The 18,235-nt window shown below is 41.3% G+C and overlaps 1 protein-coding gene across 12 annotated transcripts in view; it reads left to right on the forward strand.

Moving 5' to 3' along the window:
- Positions 1-18,235, forward strand: part of JADE1 (jade family PHD finger 1) — a 149,539-nt gene that overhangs the window by 82,635 nt on the left and 48,669 nt on the right. For 2 of the 12 annotated variants that reach the window (XM_065597692.1, XM_065597697.1), the window contains exon 1: positions 5,130-5,374. The exons of 4 other annotated variants lie outside the window; for them this stretch is intronic. The gene's annotated coding sequence lies outside the window, so the exon portion shown is untranslated. Of the gene's footprint in view, positions 1-2,243; positions 2,498-5,129; positions 5,375-18,235 lie in introns of those variants that run through there. 6 more of the 12 variants (XM_008173793.4, XM_065597696.1, XM_065597700.1 and 3 more) reach the window with 6 other exon arrangements.

The raw sequence follows: 18,235 nt of genomic DNA on the forward strand, positions 1-18,235 counted from the left end.
AACACCAAGGTAAATGCTAATGACTCCTAATATGCAAGTCAGAATTTAGATATTCATTGTTATATTTTTGTTTTACATAAAAAGGCAATGAACTAAGAAAGAGGGTACAAAGCAACTAGAAAACCAAGGAGAATGAAGCAGGATGGTTCTAGTCTTCATCAACAGAAGGGAGAATACTTGCTCAGCGTTATCACGAAGTAAAGTTTTCCACTCCTTTTTTGAAAGGGGTCAGGAAGATGGGAACTGGTGGCTAAAAGTTATGATAGGATTAAGTTATTTTAAAATAATGTTGTTATAGTTTGTCTATTGATTGATCAATCATAGGGTTTTATACTACTGCCCATCACCATAGTATCTGAGCACCTTTCATATAATATAGATTGGCAGTAACAAAGTCCCTAGTATCAGGGGGTAGCCGTGTTAGTCTGTATCTACAAAAACAACAAAGAGTCTGGTGGCACCTTAAAGACTAACAGATTTATTTGGGCATAAGCTTTCGTGAGTAAAAACCTCACTTCTTCGGATGTCCCTAGTGAACTTAATGAGTTCTTTCTTATTGGGTTATGAAAAGCTATGTTGTATGGTTTCTGTCTGTGTGTTTGTTTTGGGGCAGAGAGAGTGGTTGATGTGGTAATGGGGGAAGAGTTTATCAAACAGGAAAGTATTACGTTTCCTACAGGCAATCATCCTTGTGTGAGGGTGCCACCACGAGTGTTTCCAGGCACTGATCCTGGAAAACACTCAGGAGAGTAACTTTATGTATGCAGGTAGCCTAAATTATAGCAATAGGATACTGGTGCAGTTATGACATTATTCTCCTGAGTAAATGTTGGCAGAATTGGGCCTTAAGACCCTGGAATAATAAAGTTAGATAATAGATTTACATTGGTATGTGAATGAAGCTAAACAACACATGTAAATAAAAAGCTGGGGAAGAGAGACCCATTCTAGGCTCCCAAACCTAAGACGGCTAATGCTGCTTTTTTGGGGAGGAAATAAATATACAAATACAAACTTTATTTTTTGTTTTCTTTTGTTTTCACAGTGAAAACATATTAACAAAAAAGAGGATATTTTTGTAGTTCTGTTTTGTATATTTCAGAAAGTATAACAATGAGTACAGTTCTGCAGGTGGATGGATGGGTAGATGTATGATATGCCTGGATAAATTGTTGATGAATAGCAGAGCAATTCCTTTGCTGAACTAAGGTGTGACTTTCTGGCACACAAGGTAAAAGTATCGCCCTGGGGAGCTGCATTAATGTGTAATTATGTATTTACTGTCTTTGGAATTATTTTCCACAGACAGATTTATTTCTGTATTTGAGATTATAATACCTGTTCTCTGTATCATTATTCTTTCCTGGCTATACCCAGGAACTGTGTGTAAATGAAGAGATTCCACTGTTTTCCCAGAGAAAATGAACTAATGGACTGAGGAAAAGCATTTTATACTAAAAATTATTTTCAGTTCTGCATTTAAATGCCCTCTTTTTCATAATGAAAACTTTGGCAAATACTTTGATACTGATTCATAATACATTTTTTCTAAATTGTATTTTAAAAGAACTAAATTTGAGCTTCAAGACATTTTGGCCTAATTTTCACCCTTCTCTCCCCAGTCTCCTATGGCAAAGTTTGAGAAGCAGAAGGGTTAGAGTGGGGGACTGAGAATCAGAAGTCAATTCTAATCCTTGCTGTGACTATTACTTACTGTATGAATTTGGGCAAGTTATTTAATGTCTATGTGCCTCAGTTTCCCTTTAAAAAATAGATCCCTGGCCATGGGGCTGGGATGGTGTGAGGCATTAATAAATTAACAGTTGTGAAATATTTTGCGATATTTGGAAAAAAGTGTTCATTAGTACATATTAAAAATAACAGTAGCAATACTTTGTGCAAACATGTATAAATAATTACCAGATGCAAATCTTCTATTGTTTTTAATATATATGATAATAGGAGTGGAATACAGGGCTGATCTCAATTTTGAACAATTTTGAATGAGTAAGACTTCAAGCAACGGGTGAGTTCGCCTGGAAACGTCTCAGTGCAAAATATTCTTCATCACAAGAGGGAGATACTTCAGTAAAATCCATTCAGAAATGAAGGCACCTCCCTGCAATTGTAAATGGAGCACGACCTCTCCAGTGAGGGCTGTGAAGAGTTAAATCAGACAGTTCCTAAGTGTTGTAGTCTCTCCTCTTCCCCACCCTGTTTCCCCCCCTCTCTGTTCTCTCTCTCCTTCTAGTTTTGGCAGGGGATTAAAGTAGCTCCCCCCTGTGGCAGCAGTGACCCAGAAATGAGTTTGATTCACAGAGTCCTTCCTCCATAACAAGTAAAAACGTCAGTCAGTGTGTGTGTGTGTGTATGTGTGTGAAGGGAGCCACAATCTGCTCCCACTCTCCAGTGCTTGTCTGAACTCATGAGGCAGCACAGACCCCTTCGCGCAGAGAAACTCCAACCTCACTGGCAACCATCGCGGCAGCAGCAGCAGGTAACTGTGTCCAGATTCTGACTCCCCTCCTCGCCGCCGCCGCAGAGTGAGCCGGGGGAGCAGCCAGCACAGCCATATTTGATGGGGTTTTGTTGCTTTGCTTTGGAGTTCTCCAGAAGCAGCTAGAGAGCAATTTAATGCCGAAGGTCGCTGCCTAGTGGAAATAATATAGTACGTCATTAATATGGCGCCAAAAGATTTGCTTCTTGATATGGAGCGAGGGGAGGCAGTTGAGTTGCAGCTTCACTATCCCACAAGCAACTTGTGCATTGCTGGGGAGGGAGGGAGCGGTGGGAGGAGGAAATAGATGATTATTTTGCAGCTTTGAGAAACGATGTGATGTAGGGAGTGTTCTGCTAGCCGGTTTTCATTTTGCTGCAGACTTTGCAATGGCAAATAAGGCTCTTGCAGCTTTCAAGATGCACCAGCTAAATTAACACAATTCTCCACTTAGGTTTTTTTATTTGATATGTATTTGACTTTGCTGTAGGTTTTTTTTTTAAATGAGTGGTAAGGGGAGTATCCTGAATTAATTAATGCTGCATCAGCCTGGTTGAAAAGTAAAAAGCATTGTATCAACTTGGTAGACAGATGGCAATGGCAGAGCGCAGGTCCTTTTAGATATAGACCTATAGACAGGGGGAGGGGTGGCCATGGCCAGTATCTGTCACTTTGTCACCCACATGTCCAAAATATCCATTGCATCAGTTCAAGGGCGGCGAGGGTGTTAGTTTGTGTGCAGGCAGCTTTGCAATTACATTCATCCAAATCGTGTTTGGATTTTACTTGCAGTAGTTTTAAAAAAATGCTTGGAAAGTATAAAAACCATTGACCGGTGAAATTAGGCAGAAGTTTCCTTTTGGAGCAGGAGAGCGTTGGTCAATTAGTCGTGAACTTGATGCGATTGTGATTTTAGGCACTTATGGGCATTTGTGGAGGAGGTGTAGGGTTTAGCATATTGCCACATCCATTTATTTTCAGCCGAGTCCGAGTGTGCAGTAGCTCCTGCTGGAGAGCAAGTTGTAACAGCCTTGAAGTGCACGTGTTGGGAGAGTGTGAGTGTATGGAGGGAAAGGGTGTGTGTGTGTGTGTCTGAGTAGGGAGGAGGTGTGTGTGTGTGTGTGTGTGGGGGGGGGGGGGCTTGGCTGCTCGGGCTCTGCTGGGTGGCAGCAGATTCTCCCGGTGCCCAGCGCTGCTGCTGCTGAGAATGATGGATGCGGGCAGGGGCTGGAATGTTGACCCGAGGTTCAATCCCGTCGGAACGGTCTCGTTTGCTGCAGAGATTCGACACCCCGCTAGCCTCCCCCGGCGGGAAGGAGGCGGGGTTTGCCTCATCGGGTTCCTCTGTGCTGGGTCTGGGAGGGGGTAGGGGCCACTGCAAGCAGGTGCACGGCGGCAGTAAGAGCGGCCAAGAGGCTTCTGAACTTCTCCATTCAATGCGATCCTTCCCAGTTCCACCACCCCACTCCCGCGGGGTCTGGCGAGTTCAAATCCACGCGGGGTTCCATTGCACAAGCAAACACGTGCGGGTGCTTGATATCAACTTCTGCAAGCCATTTTCGTTCATTCAGGGAGAAATCGGGGGCTAGATTCAGCCCACAACTACCCCGTACAGTCGCATTCAGACAAGGGTGCCACTTGCGTTTAGTGGGGGTGGCACTTGAATAACCCCGATCCTATTAAGTGCACTGTAGAATTAAGTATTGGGGTGCCACATTAATTTCCCCAATAGTACGGTGACGGGTACAATTATTATGCATTAAAATAAATAGTACAATTCATACTTAGTATAACCATAATAAATACAGTGAATTGCAATGGCTATTGCCGATGAAGCTCTTAAATCTCCCAGATGATATTGAAATGCATATGTAGTTATAAGGATATACTAATGAAATCGAGAGGTGGTGCAAAATGTCTGTGAGATTGTACAGGTGTAAGGGAAGACTTTGGCTCTTAATAGCTCTCCCTCTTCCTTTACTAGGGCTTTGACAAGGAAAATGGGTGTAGGTTATGGTGTTTTCAAATAACCGCATCATTTCGATCTAACGGGCCATCCTTGGCGTCCCCAGAGTGCAGCGCAGGCGATTATTCCAGTTGCTGAAATTAGACAAAGCCGCCCTGCTGCTACTCCTCGTATCCCTGGACTCTGTTCGTTGCATGCTCAGATTTTGCAGATTTTCAAGCTTTGGGTCTTGATTTTTTTTCTTCGCTATTCATTAGCAGTTTATGGTGCGGATTTTATTATTTTGGGAAGGGTGGTGGTAGAGGGTGGTGTGTTTGTTTGCACCGCCTGGTGGATGGTTTCCTATGACAAGAGGTGATACACAGTTTCCAGAACTGTCTGGCAGTGGGAGGAGAGACCGACAGAAAACGAGCTCAAGTCTCAATGCTGCTGCGAGTCAATCCTAGTCTAAACCGTCCCCCACCTCACCCTCCCCAGACATTGCAACATGGAGAGCGGGGGGTGGAGATGGGGAGGGTTGAATGGCCGTAGCAATGATATGGATTTGGGAAACAGGGAGCTGAGCTGGGGGCATCAAGTTTGATTTGCAGATGAGCGGATTGGTGCATCTGGTGGGAGGGGAGGAGCAGAGGGAGAGGGACAGGAGGAGGCGGGGGAGATCTGGTCAGTTTCATATGGAGAGAAACAGGAGAGGTGCAGATGAGATGGGATTTTTGCCTGCCGTGCACGAAGGTGCTATTATCGCTAGAAGGATTTAGTCCGGCGACAGCAGCGCTGCTGGGGGGAGGGGGGTAATACTTTCTTCCCGGCTTCTCCACCTCCCTTCCCAGTCTTTGTTTGTGTCTGATGCCTCCGTCCGGACCTCACAGTACGAGCAGCCTCCACGGCGGCGCTGCGAGCCCACGGCACCGGTATTGGCTGGCGATAAATGAGCTCTGTGTTGTGTGGATCGGGAAAGCTGGGTGGGTTTAGGAGACATGACTCTACCTCTTAGCAGCTGCCGCCCCAGCATGCTAGGAGCTGCGGGTGGGAACGTATATTTGAACCAGAAAGAGCTGAAAAATAAAGGGTGATGTTTTAAGAATACAAGCAGCAGAATTGCTTCATTACCAGAAAAGTAGACTTTAAACATGGCCTCAGAATGAGCCTCCCAAAATGAGGAAGCCTTCCTAAAACCAAGGCAGTTCTAGATTTGCAGTCCACTATCCCAGCAGTGAATAATTGTTTTGATCACATAGGCAAATTATTAACGTTATTAAATGATTTTTTTGACAATTATTTAGCTTTCAAGAGCTCTGTTCTTGGGAACTAAGGTATCAGTATGGGAGGTTTTGGAACAAATTGATAAACAAGTAATAACTCACCAGAGCAGATGGTATTCACCTAAGAGTTCTGAAGAAACTTGAATATGAAATTGCAGAACTATTAACTGTGGGATGTTAAATCAGCCTCTGTATTGTTGATTTTTAAAAAAAAGATTCCGGAAGTGATCCTGGCAATTACAGTCCAGTAAGCCTAACTTCCGTACCAGCGAATTGGTTGAAATTATAGTAAAGAATAGAATTATCAGACACATCAATGAACACAGTATATGGGTTAGGAGTCAACACAGCTTTTGTAAATGGTGAAGCATGATTTCTCATCTATTAGAATTTTTTGAGGGTATGAACAAGCATTATGTGGACAAGGGTGATCCAGTTGATGTACCTGGAGTTCTAGAAATACTGACAAGGTCACACACCATTACACCAAAGGTTCTTATGCAAACTAAGTTGTCATGGGATAAGAGGGAAGGTCTTCTCATGGATCAGTATCTGGTTTAAAAAATAGGAAACAAAAAAGGGTGGGAATATTAATGGTCAGTTTTCACAATAGAGAGAGGTAAATAGTGGGGTCCCCCCCAAGATTTGTATTTGGACCTGTGCTGTTCAACATATTCATTAATGAATTGGAAAAAAGGGAATGAATAGCGAGCTGTCAAAATTTGCAGATGATACAAAATTACTCAAAATAGTTAAGTTCAAAGCTAACTGCAAAGAGTTGCAAAGGGATTTTACTAAACTGGGTGGCTGGGCAATAAAATGGTAGATTTATATGCAGTTCTGTGTAGCTTGAATGTTTGTATCTCTCACCAACAGAAGGTCCAATAAAAGATTTTACCTCACCCACCTTATCGCTTGTAAAATTGCAGATGAAATTCACTGTTGATAAATGCAAAGTAATGCACACTGGAAAAAATAATCCCAATGAGAGATACAAAATGATTGGGTGGTAACACTCAAGATCTTGGAGTCGTGGATAGCTTTCTGAAAACATCTGATCAGTGTGCAGCAGCTGCCAAAACTACACAAAAATGTAAGGAATCATTAGGAAAGGGATACATAATAAAACAGAAAACATTGTAATGCCACTGTATAAATCCGTGGTACACTCACACATTGAATACTGTGTGAAGTTGTGGTCCCCCCTTCTCAAAAGAGATTTATTGGAAATGGTAACGATACAGAGAAGAGCAACAAAAATGATTAGGGGGATTGAAACCGCTTCCATATGAGGAGACATGAATAAGGGCTGAGACTGTTCATCTTAGAAAAGAGATGACTGAGGGGGGGACTGTGAATGGTGTGGAGAAGGTGAATAGGGAAGTGTTGTTTACCCCTTCATGTAACACGCAAACCAGGGATCACCTGATGAAATAAATAGGCTGCAAGTTTAAAACAAACATAAGAAAGTACTTCTTCACACAGTGCACTATCAACCTGTGGAACTCATTGCCAGGGGATGGTGTAAAGGCCAAAACTGTAACGGGGTTCAAAAAGGAATTAAATAAGTTCATGGAGTATAGGCCCATCAGTGCTTGTTAGCCCAGATGGTCAGGGATGCAGTCCCATGCTCTGGGTGTTCCTGATTCTCCAACTGCCAGAAGCTGAGCCTGGACGACAGGATGGATTAATTGATAATTGCCCAGTTTTGTTCATTCTCTCTGACGCATCTGGCATTGGCCACTCTCAGAAGACAGTATACTGGGGTAGATGGACCATTGGTCTGACCTAGTATGGCCTTTTTAATGGAAATTAACATATCTATGATTAATTTTCCGCTGCAGGCCCTTTCCTTTTTAAGTAATAATTTTTATTTGAATGAAATTAATCTGATGCCAGCAAGCAGAGACTATGCTGGATTTTCAGACCTGTCACTCATCAAATAATAATAGGCCATGCCTTGACACAAATGACTAGTTTATGTAGCTACATGAAAGTTTTAAACATAGATATCTGCCCTTTGGATAGTTGTTACATTAGAAGTTATGGTAATCGAATAGCAACTTACCAACAGTTGTTTTCCTTTTATTTTCAATTTTAACTTTTATTTTAAATAAAAGATGATTAGTATCACACCCATTCCCAAAGAAAGAGATTTAACTGTGATTTGGATTAACACTTTTGGAGATAATCATTCTCTTTTAAATAAACATGCTTGCAAGCCCTAAGACCTTAATAAATATTACACTAAAATATGTTTGGTATGATTCTCACACTCAGTGGGATATTCTGTTCAGACAGTAAGGGGTGTGCATTTTAGTGACAGAATTCTCCCTCCAGAGGCAGATTTCTCCCCACTGCCTGTTTTAAGCTATGGTTCATACATACGTATGAAATAATAATAAACACTTTCCCTCATAGCTGCAAATTTCCCTTTTAGCTTCTCCTGTTTCATTTTTAGATCACAGAAATATTATATTAAAAAAATATCATCTGCCCAATGCTTTTTCCATATGCTCAGTGCTACCTCTTTACACTGCTACTACCTGCTAGAATTGGCCCAGTTGACAGCTTACTCTAGATTGAAGCAATCAATAAATCTAATGGGTGAGGGGTGGGTTAAATTAATAGGTGGGGTCCAATTTCTCATTCTTCTATACCCTGAGTAGTCATTTACACCAGTGCAAAGGCAATGTAAAATGCTACTTTGCAGTGCAAATGAGTACATAAGTGGTAAGGCAATGATAATTGACCTGATAGAGCCAAATTCTGCTTTAATTTATCCTGGTGTAGATTTTGAATAGCTCTACTGAAGTCAATGGAAATATTCCAGATTCATATGGCAAACATATTTGACCCACATATTTCCCATGCAATTTTGTGAGGGCTTGTTCTCCACATATCAAGTCTCTGTGGCCTTTGTACTGTAGAAATGCCCAATATCCCTTTAAAGATAGAATGCTAGCTCAAGTTATATTTCTTGTGTGCATGAAAAAGTGGGATAGCAGAGTATTTTAAACTTGATCAAGATGAGTTCTAAAGTATCAGCATAGATTTTATTTGGATAACATTACTTTTGATTTGGGTTTATACCTCTTTTCACATATCTGTCTGTAATATATAAATCACAGTGTTTTCTGGGTGGTATCTGTTGGTGAAGGGAACTAGAAAAGCTGTTTAAGGGATATAGTAATTGGAGACTAATGTCTTCATCTACCATTCAGTTGATTAAGACTAGATTATTCTTTGCTTCCCATTTGTACAAAAGTGTTTGAAGTGATCTCTTGTGTGCTGATGATAATTAGGTCTTAGTGTAGTCAGTATCATTGCAATTAGTCTGTTACTTTCAAGAAAAGCTAATTTTTGAGTCTGTGTTCAGGGTGTACATCTGTCATAATTCTGCTTTCTTTCCTTACTGTCTCTGCAGCTGTTCAATGCAGTTTATTATAGTGACACACATTAACGCTGTTATAGTTAATGGTCTATCAGAGTTTGAATTATAAACTCTGTTTACGCAGAGATTCATAAAATCATTAAAAAATTCTCTGGTGGGAAATATGATATATATAAAAGCTTTGACCTGAGGATGCACATTTATTTTTTTTATAATTATTATAAAAATCTTTCTGTTTAGTCATTACAATAATAGCAATTTGCCACTTTTAAGTGACACCTTCTTCCCCAACCTACCCATCACTTAGAAAGAACTTCAGGTCAGATTCAATAACCAAAAAAGAAAAAATTCATGGAGTTTTGTTACCAGGCAATTGAAGCATGAAAAATTCTATTTAGAGTGGGTGTACATTTTGTGCCATTGTTTATATGTGCCATTGTTTATGACATTGTTTGGACTTCTCTTCTGAGGAAACTAGATTGCCTACTTGAAAAAAAAAAACTGGGGTCAGATTTTGCCCTCAGTTCTATATCTGTGCAATCCTACTGATTTCTGTGTGGATGAACAAGTGTAACAAGAAATGTGATATCGGCCTTTAGTTTAATTTTTATGTCCCTTCTTTCCTTTTTAAAATTAGCCTCTTACAGCGCTAAGAAAAGCAAAGCCCATCAACGTATATTGATAAGAACAGAGGATTTGCCATACTGTATTTCACTGTAGGTTCAGATCCAGTGTTTTGCCTCTGGCAATGGATCACTCAGAGGCAGGCCAGAAATTCCATGTCTTTACTGCATCTAGCCAGTTGTGTAGAGATGTACGGGGGATGGATATTATTACCGGATACCTGCAAAGATTTGAAAGTATGAGATAATTCTGAAGTAGGACATTGTATTTGATTACCAATTAGTCATTTATTTGCATCATATTTTACAAATATTTCTGTTAAATAGGGATTGTCACTATGTCATATACACTAATGGCTCAGAAGCCGCCTCCCAGACTTTAAATATTATTCATTTTAAAATGGTCTGAATAGTATTCAGCACTTGCCCAATGCTTTACATCTTCAAAGCAGTGTACATAACCAATGAATTAAAGACAGATTACACTGCTCTACAGCCAGAATGCTTCTGAAATAAATGTAGTCAAACTTTACTAATTCTGGGTCACTGAGAACGAAAATGATGCTTAAAATTGTTGATTGGCTCTAGTTTTCAAGATATGCTATTGGGTCAGTATATACGACCCTTGACTTGGGAATGGCGGAGGATAAGTGAGTTCTAAAGGGAAGGGATCTCAATTTAAACTAGAAATGCCTAAAATACATCTTTGACTGGATCTATGAATAAATCTATGACTGGGTTTGGACAGTACTTGCTTTTTAGGCAAAACAATGAATGATGCAATCTGAAGCTGGTATTGCGGCATACATGATATGAATTGCATCATGTTATTTCTAGAAGTCATGGATGATGCAATCATAACGAAGCTTACATCACTCTGTTGAACAAATTGCCCTATATCAGCTCTAGAAATCATACAGTGTCGTGCTCTCTTATTTGTCAGTGTTTGATTTTGCAAAGGGACACATTTCTGTTTAGCCAAAGTGAGCAGAGATGCCTCGTACTTGTGTGAACAGTGCAGATAACTTGTGCTATGTTTGTGGTGAAATGACTTTTGCATCACAAAAGCGCAGTATAACCACTATGGTTAAGAAAGCCTATCACCTTTATTTTGGCTGCAAAATTGGAGATCAGGACAAGAGGTGGGCCCCACACATATACTGCAACACTTGTGCAACAAATCTTCACCAGTGGTTGAACACGAAAAGGAAATCTATGCCTTTTGCAGTGCCAATGATTTGGAGAGAGCCAACAGATCATACCAGCAATTGTTACTTCTGCATGGTGCCTCCAGTTGGGAAAGGTGTGTCAAAGAAGAAAAAGTGGACTGTGCATTATCCAAACATTCCATCAGCTATACGCCCAGTACCCCACGGAGAAGGACTGCCGGTTCCTGATGCACCAGAATCATTGTCACTTGAGTCAGATGAGGAAGAGGATGAAACTTCTGGTCCTGAACTATCAATGTCACAGGACCCACATTTTCTCCCATCCTCCTCCTCTGAACCACACCTCATAACACAAGGTGAACTGAATGACCTTGTCAGGGATTTGGAACTACCCAAGAGTAAGGCAGAGCTGTTGGGCTCCAGACTACAGCAGTGGAATCTCCTGGCAGGTGACGTTAGGGTTTCCATGTTCCGTGACCGTCAAAAGGATCTTGTCCCATTCTTCTTCATGGAAGGTGATCTTGTAGCCTGCAACAACATCGATGGTGTGATGGCAGCCCTCAACATCGTTCACTATCCAGATGAGTGGAGACTGTTGATTGATTCATCGAAGATGAGTCTTAAAGCTGTTTTACTGCATAATGGCAATGTTTTGCCTCAATTCCAGCTGGTCATGCAGTCCATATGAAGGAAACCTATGACAACAATGAAACAACTTTTGAGGTGCATAAACTATGACCAACATCAGTGGCAGCTTTGTGGCGATTTGAAGGTTGTTGCTCTCTTGCTTGGTCTGCAGACTGGATACACAAATTACTGCTGTTTTTCTCTGCGAATGCGATAGTCGTGCAAGAGATTCCCACTACATCAAGAAAGATTGGCCACTCCGACAGTCATTGGAGCCTGGGAGGAAAAGTGTTCAGCATCCACCACTTGTTGAATCAAGGAAGATTTTGTTACCACCCTTACACATCAAGCAGGGTCTGATGAAGAACTTTGTCAAGGCCATTGACAAAACACAAGCAGTTTTCAAGTACCTCCGTGGAAAATTTCCAAGCTTAAGTGAAGCTAAGATAAAGGAAGGTGTCTTTGTGGTCCTCAGATTCGTGAACTTCTTCGAGATGATGCATTTGACCATGCACTGCGTGGCAAGGAAAAGACGGCATGGAAAGCCTTCCAGTTAGTGGCAATAAATTTTCTCAGAAACAACAAGGCAGACAACTACAGGTTGTTGGTGGAAAACCTCCTCAAGGCATACAAAAGCCTTGGTTGCAACATGTCACTAAAGATACATTTTTTGCACTCTCATCTAGATTTTTTTCCACCGAACTGCGGAGCAGTGAGCGACGAGCACGGCGAGCGATTTCACCAGGACATTGGAACAATGGAGAAACGCTGTCAGGGCAAACGGAGCCCATCAATGCTTGCAGACTGTATTGCTGTACAGTGACAAGAGATGCTCCATTTAATGAATACAAGAAACAAGCCAAGAAGCGCCGAGTAGACACTGAATAGGACTAAACTATGTACATAATAGTTTTTTGCCTTTTGTTTCATTAAAAATCAGCAAAAGGGTTATATAAATAAAATTTATTAAGTGTTACATAAACAGGACAGGTGAAATATTATCATGTAAAGCAACCATAAACACATGAAAAGACCTAGGTTTACAATTTATGATTAAAACTCTACTATCTACACAATATACATAGACATAAAATGTAAAAAATATCTTAGAAACAGTGGCCAATCAGTTGTTTTAATTGTCATATTTGAATTCAGCACATCAAAATACATAATAAATAGCACATTTTATCTCTGAAGCAGACGACTTCTCAAAAATTGTAGACCAGTGTTATAGTTTGTAGAGCCAGTGCAATGGAAGAGGAAGAACAGAGCAACTTTAGTAGCCGAGTGATGTGACCGGTGGTGGTATATCTTGGTAGGGAATAATGCCTCCTGGGCTCTGGGGAAGAGCGGAGAGCAGCAGCACTTGTTGCACCCTGTGCAAGTATAGTGTCTGCCATCCAGCTCCCAGTGCTGCCCTGATGTGGATAGTCAGTTTGCACGGGATGGGGAGTCATAGGGTCATGACCTCCACCCCATCCAGACATGCCCTCACTGCTGAGCAACATTTAGAGCAACACTGATTGTCCCAACACCCCTTGTGATCCAGGAGCACAAGCAAGCAGGGTCATGGCTGCCTCCAGTAAAACTGTGCTTTTAGGGCTCCCCAACCTCCACTTCCTTCTACACCATACTTGCAAACGGGCAGCTCTAATAAAGCCGTTAGTAGACCTAGGTATTGGCATACTATATATTGGTAGGTCTGTCTCACTTCCAGGAAAGATGGTTGATCTTTAATGTTAAAAGTATGTCACTAGAAATTAAGCCACTACCTACATTGTTAAAGGAATGCTAAAGGCTTGACTTAAAGATACAAAAGTTAGGACAGTTCTGAAGTTCTAGACTGCCATATAAATCAAGCCTTTGTGCTTATTTATCATGCATGATGTGTATCAATAGTCTAAGACTTATGCAGTATCAGGTCACAAAAAATAAGGACAAAGTGTGAACTATAATTCTGAATTACTTTGTTTTGAAGGTTTAATAAATGAGTTTTCTGGGTTACTGTAAAGGTAAAATGCACCAACAATTTAAATATAATATTCAACTATTCTGAGTCAAATTCTATTCTTATTAACACCAGTCTAAATCTGAAGTAACTTTATCATCACTCATCAGAGAGGTAGCCCTGTTAGTCTGGATCCGTAAAAAGCAACAAAGAGTCCTGTGGCACCTTATAGACTAACAGATGTATTGGAGCATAAGCTTTCGTGGGTGAATACCCACTTCGTCAGACGTGAAACCTTTAAACTTAATGGAAATTTCCATTACATGCGTCTGACGAAGTGGGTATTCACCCACGAAAGCTTATGCTCCAATACATCTGTTAGTCTATAAGGTGCCACAGGACTCTTGGTTGCTTTTTATTATCACTGGAATTCCTGCTATTTACACCCACATAACTGAGGACAAATTTGTCTTACAGGGAACATATATTGTAGAGTGATAACTGACTTTATTCCATTAGTGCCAAGTAGATTTTTGCTTTGGTTTTTCAATAGCTGGGATCATGCTGGGGTTGAATACTGTGTGGCCAAATGCTCATTCATAGATGGGCAAGAACTCGGGAAAAGGAGTAGAATGGTTGTAAGACTGAAATTATATTTGCTACCTTATACAAAGTTCTTGGTTAGTCTCCTTGCTCTTGGCCAGAGGTTGTCTAGTATTTCAGTCCAAGCTGGACAGAAATATTATTCTCATTTCTTGTCTGAAATAAATCTAAATAGTAGTTGCACTATGTATGCTTGGAATCGGCTCTGATTGGCACCTGAGCATCACAATGTACATAAAATGTTATTTGCAATTTCTGGGTATATAATAATTGTGGACCAAATGCGAAAACGTCAGAGATGGGCCAACAGGGATGTCTAGGGCTATAGGTGTGCAGCTTAGATATTTGTATTTTATTTTTTCACTGTGTCTCTCAGTGCCCTCTTTACTTGAATCATAGGAAATATTTTCACTGTAAGAAAATTTTACGTTGGTATTGTTAATATTTCTTTAAATTGCAGGTAGAGTTTGTGGCTTGGGAGGAGGTGTAAATTGGGGCACAGGTGTATTTCATCCTTGTGAGTAGGCTTAGTCCTGAAGCGCATAGATCTGGGGTATGTTTTCCAAGCCTTTTTTGGGGATTTGAATCTGAATTTTGCAAATGAACTTTCTTTATAATGGGTCATACCAAATCCTGGATCTGAAACCTTTAAACTTAATCCAAATCTATATCCAAACTTTGTGGCTGCTGCCTGACTCATGTATTTTGAACTTGATATTTGTAGCTGTCTATTAAATGCATAAAGTTCTAGTTTATTCTGAAATTGCTGATTCAGAAAGAGTTTAATAATATAATTGTGGGAGATTGTGTAACTGATTATTATTCTTTCACTTCTGAAATTACGTGGGGGAAGATTGTGTAATTGATTATTATTCTTTCGCCTCTGAATATATGTTGCCCTCTGAAATAGTTATGAAAAGTCATGATGAAATTAGCGAGACCTCTACCCTAATATAACGCGACCCGATATAACACGAATTCGGATATAACGCAGTAAAGCAGTGCTCTGGGGGGGCGGGGCTGCGCACTCCAGCGGATCAAAGCAAGTTCGATATAATGCGGTTTCACCTATAACGCGGTAAGATTTTTTGGCTCCCGAGGACAGCGTTATATGGGGGTAGAGGTGTATTTGGTTTCATATTAACTTTTAGTGGACAAACATTTGCAACATAAAACCACTGTGCATCTCAAAGACAGCCATATTCACTCTAATTTCTGATACGGTAAGTCACTTTGGGTTAGATCAGGGGTTGGCAACCTTTCGGAAGTGGTGTGCCAAGTCTTCATTTATTCACTCTGATTGATTTAAGGTTTCGCTTGCCAGTAATACATTTTAATGTTTTTAGAAGGTCTCTTTCTATAAGTCTATAATATATAAGTAAACTATTTTTGTATGTAAAGTAAATAAGGTTTTAAAAATGTTTAAGAAGCTTCATTTAAAATTAAATTAAAATGCAGAGCCCCCCAGATAAGTGGCCGGGACCCAGGCAGCGTGAGTGCCACAGAAAATCAGCTCGCGTGCCGCCTTCGGCACACGTGCCATAGGTTGCCTACCCCTGGGTTAGATAAATCAATCTTATTGATTTTACATAGTGCCACAAAGGAGGAAAATCCTCCAGTGCATCAACCCTTATTATTATACCAGGTTCCCTGGAGAAGTAAAAGATAATTGTGGCTTTCATTACTCAAGATCTTTCAGTTATGATAAAATGGGAGTTAATTAAGCCAAAAACCCATACCCCTTTCTGTATATGAGTCATTTTGTTTGAGAAGGTATTTGTACAGTTTTATTGGGACTATCAGCAGGTTTTGGTCAAGACTTCCCTCTTTTCAAGTGGGAATTGTTCTTACAAAAGTTGAAGGTACTAACAGCAATTTTACTGCAATGAGACATATTTGTCTCTCTGAACCTGGTTATGTATTGAAGCTATTTCTTCCACTGGCCCCTATAGCATGGAGCTGTTTTGCTGAAAGGTTCTTGGGAAATCCCAATTTATGAGTATACCAGGTTTAGATTTTCTGCACCAAGTAAGAATCAAAAATCTTAGGCAGCTGATTTCTGAATCTGCCCCTGGGAGGTGTGCATTGGCATTTTGCTGCTAATGCATCACCCAGTTCTCATTGTCACTACAGTTGATACATGGCAAATGAAGACTCATGGAATTTGATGTACACCCTAGAGTACTTGTCACTTTAACTCATGGTGAACATGCTTTGCTACACTTGTCATGTCATGTTGTTTCCGCTTTTTAACTTCAATTTTTATGGGCTTTTACATGTCGATGCTCACCAGCTATTGAAGACTTTAAAGAAAATTAAATTTAGAATTATTCCACATCATAAAGCATTAGAACATATCACCTCTGCTTGGGGTGTTGGTGTTAGAGGTGAAAGGTTGTGTATCTTAAGTCAGTGGGTAACAGGGCAGCTCAGCTTGATAGTTACTGAAAGTCATTGCCATCTGGCAGCTTCCTAGCAGCCTCTTTATTACGAGTTGGGGGGTCTGTCTAGCTCCTACAGAACAGGCACGCTGCATCAAAGAAGCCAGTATAACATTTGGCATTAGGCCAGAGAGGGTAATATAAAAGCATGCTTGGGAAGAGGGAACTGTTCTGTCATCCCAGAGGTGGTTTCTTCAAGAGCAGTGCTTCTCAAAGTCAGGCCGCTGCTTGTGCAGGGAAAGCCCCTGGCGGTCTGGGCCGGTTTGTTTACCTACCGCATCTGCAGGTTTGGCTGATTGCGGCTCCCACTGACAGCGGTTCGCCGCTCCAAGCCAATGGGGGCAGCGGGAAGGGCGGCCAGCACATCCCTTGGCCTGCGCCGCTTCCTGCAGCCCCCATTGGCCTGGAACGGTGCACTGCAGCAGGTACACAAACCGGCCTGCACTGCCAGGGGCTTTCCTTGAAAAAGCGGCGGACTGGCTTTGAGAAGCACTATTCTAGAGCAGTGGTTCTCAAACTGTTTTTTCCGCAGACCACTTGAAAATGGCTGAGTGTCTCGTTGGACCACTTAATGATCTTTCCAAATGTTGTTTGTACCATTAGCTAACTATTGTAAAGCACTTTGGATAAAAACGCTATATAAAAAAAGTAATAATAATAATAAACTTTTTTGTTCTACAAATAAAAGCACACAACTCATATTTTAATATCAGTAGTCTTACCTTTCTAACGCAATGGATGTGCCCTCTCTCCCCTGCCGCGGCAGCCCCCGAGCTGGGGCTAGGAAGAAGGGGGATCTCTCCCTCTCTCCCCCACTGCAGCAGCCCCTGAGCTGAGGCTGGGAAGGAGTGGGGTTTCTCTCCCACCGCAGCAGCCACAGAGCTGAGGCTGGGAAGGAGGGCCGTCTCTCCCCCGCAGCCGCAGTCCTGGAGCTGGGGAAAGTCCCTTTTTTCTCTGGCCACCGCAGTCCTGCACATCTCAAATTCCCCCCACCCCCTCTTCTCAAAAAACTGTCCCCTCCCACCTACCGCCCATTTCCCCCAAGGCTACCACCTCACCTTATATGTGCATCATCTCCATGGTCCAGGCAGCTAATTAGTGGAGTCATGCCTGCGTCCCCACTAATTAGATGAGTGGCCCTTCATTCTCTTGTGTGCGGCCGTCCAGGCGCTCACCTTAGAGGGAACTATCCACGGACCACCAGAATGGAGCTTGGGTACGCGGACCATAGTTTAAGAATCTCTGTTCTAGAGCATGATTGGTGCACATTAGCTGGTTAGAGAGGGGAAGCCTGCATTGCTGCTCCCTGCTCTGGGGATAAATGGAAGACTTTTTTCTCCAGTGCTGTTAGGCTGGCACCTTCCACCAGGACTAAAATTGCTTTAAAAACATATCAGCCAATCTACATATTTACAGAGGGAATAATACTATAATTTTATTGCTAATCTAGAGCCACAATGGGGTGGAGGAAAATCTAACCAGTGTGAGTACTTTTACTGTAGGTCTTCACCTACTGTAGACTTCTGAAAACACAAAAATATGCTTTTGCTTCTGGAGATGAATGTGACCACAGGACTGTCATCACACCTCCTTAAATCACATTTTCACCTGCCCATATGATATATGTCTAATTACTCATCGTTTGGATGTTTACTATTTATATTTTAAATGCTATTTAAAGCTGTTTGTTTTCATTTGTGTGCTG

The sequence above is a fragment of the Chrysemys picta genome, chromosome 5 (assembly GCF_011386835.1).
Source record: "Chrysemys picta bellii isolate R12L10 chromosome 5, ASM1138683v2, whole genome shotgun sequence".
Lineage (NCBI taxonomy): Eukaryota > Metazoa > Chordata > Testudines > Emydidae > Chrysemys > Chrysemys picta.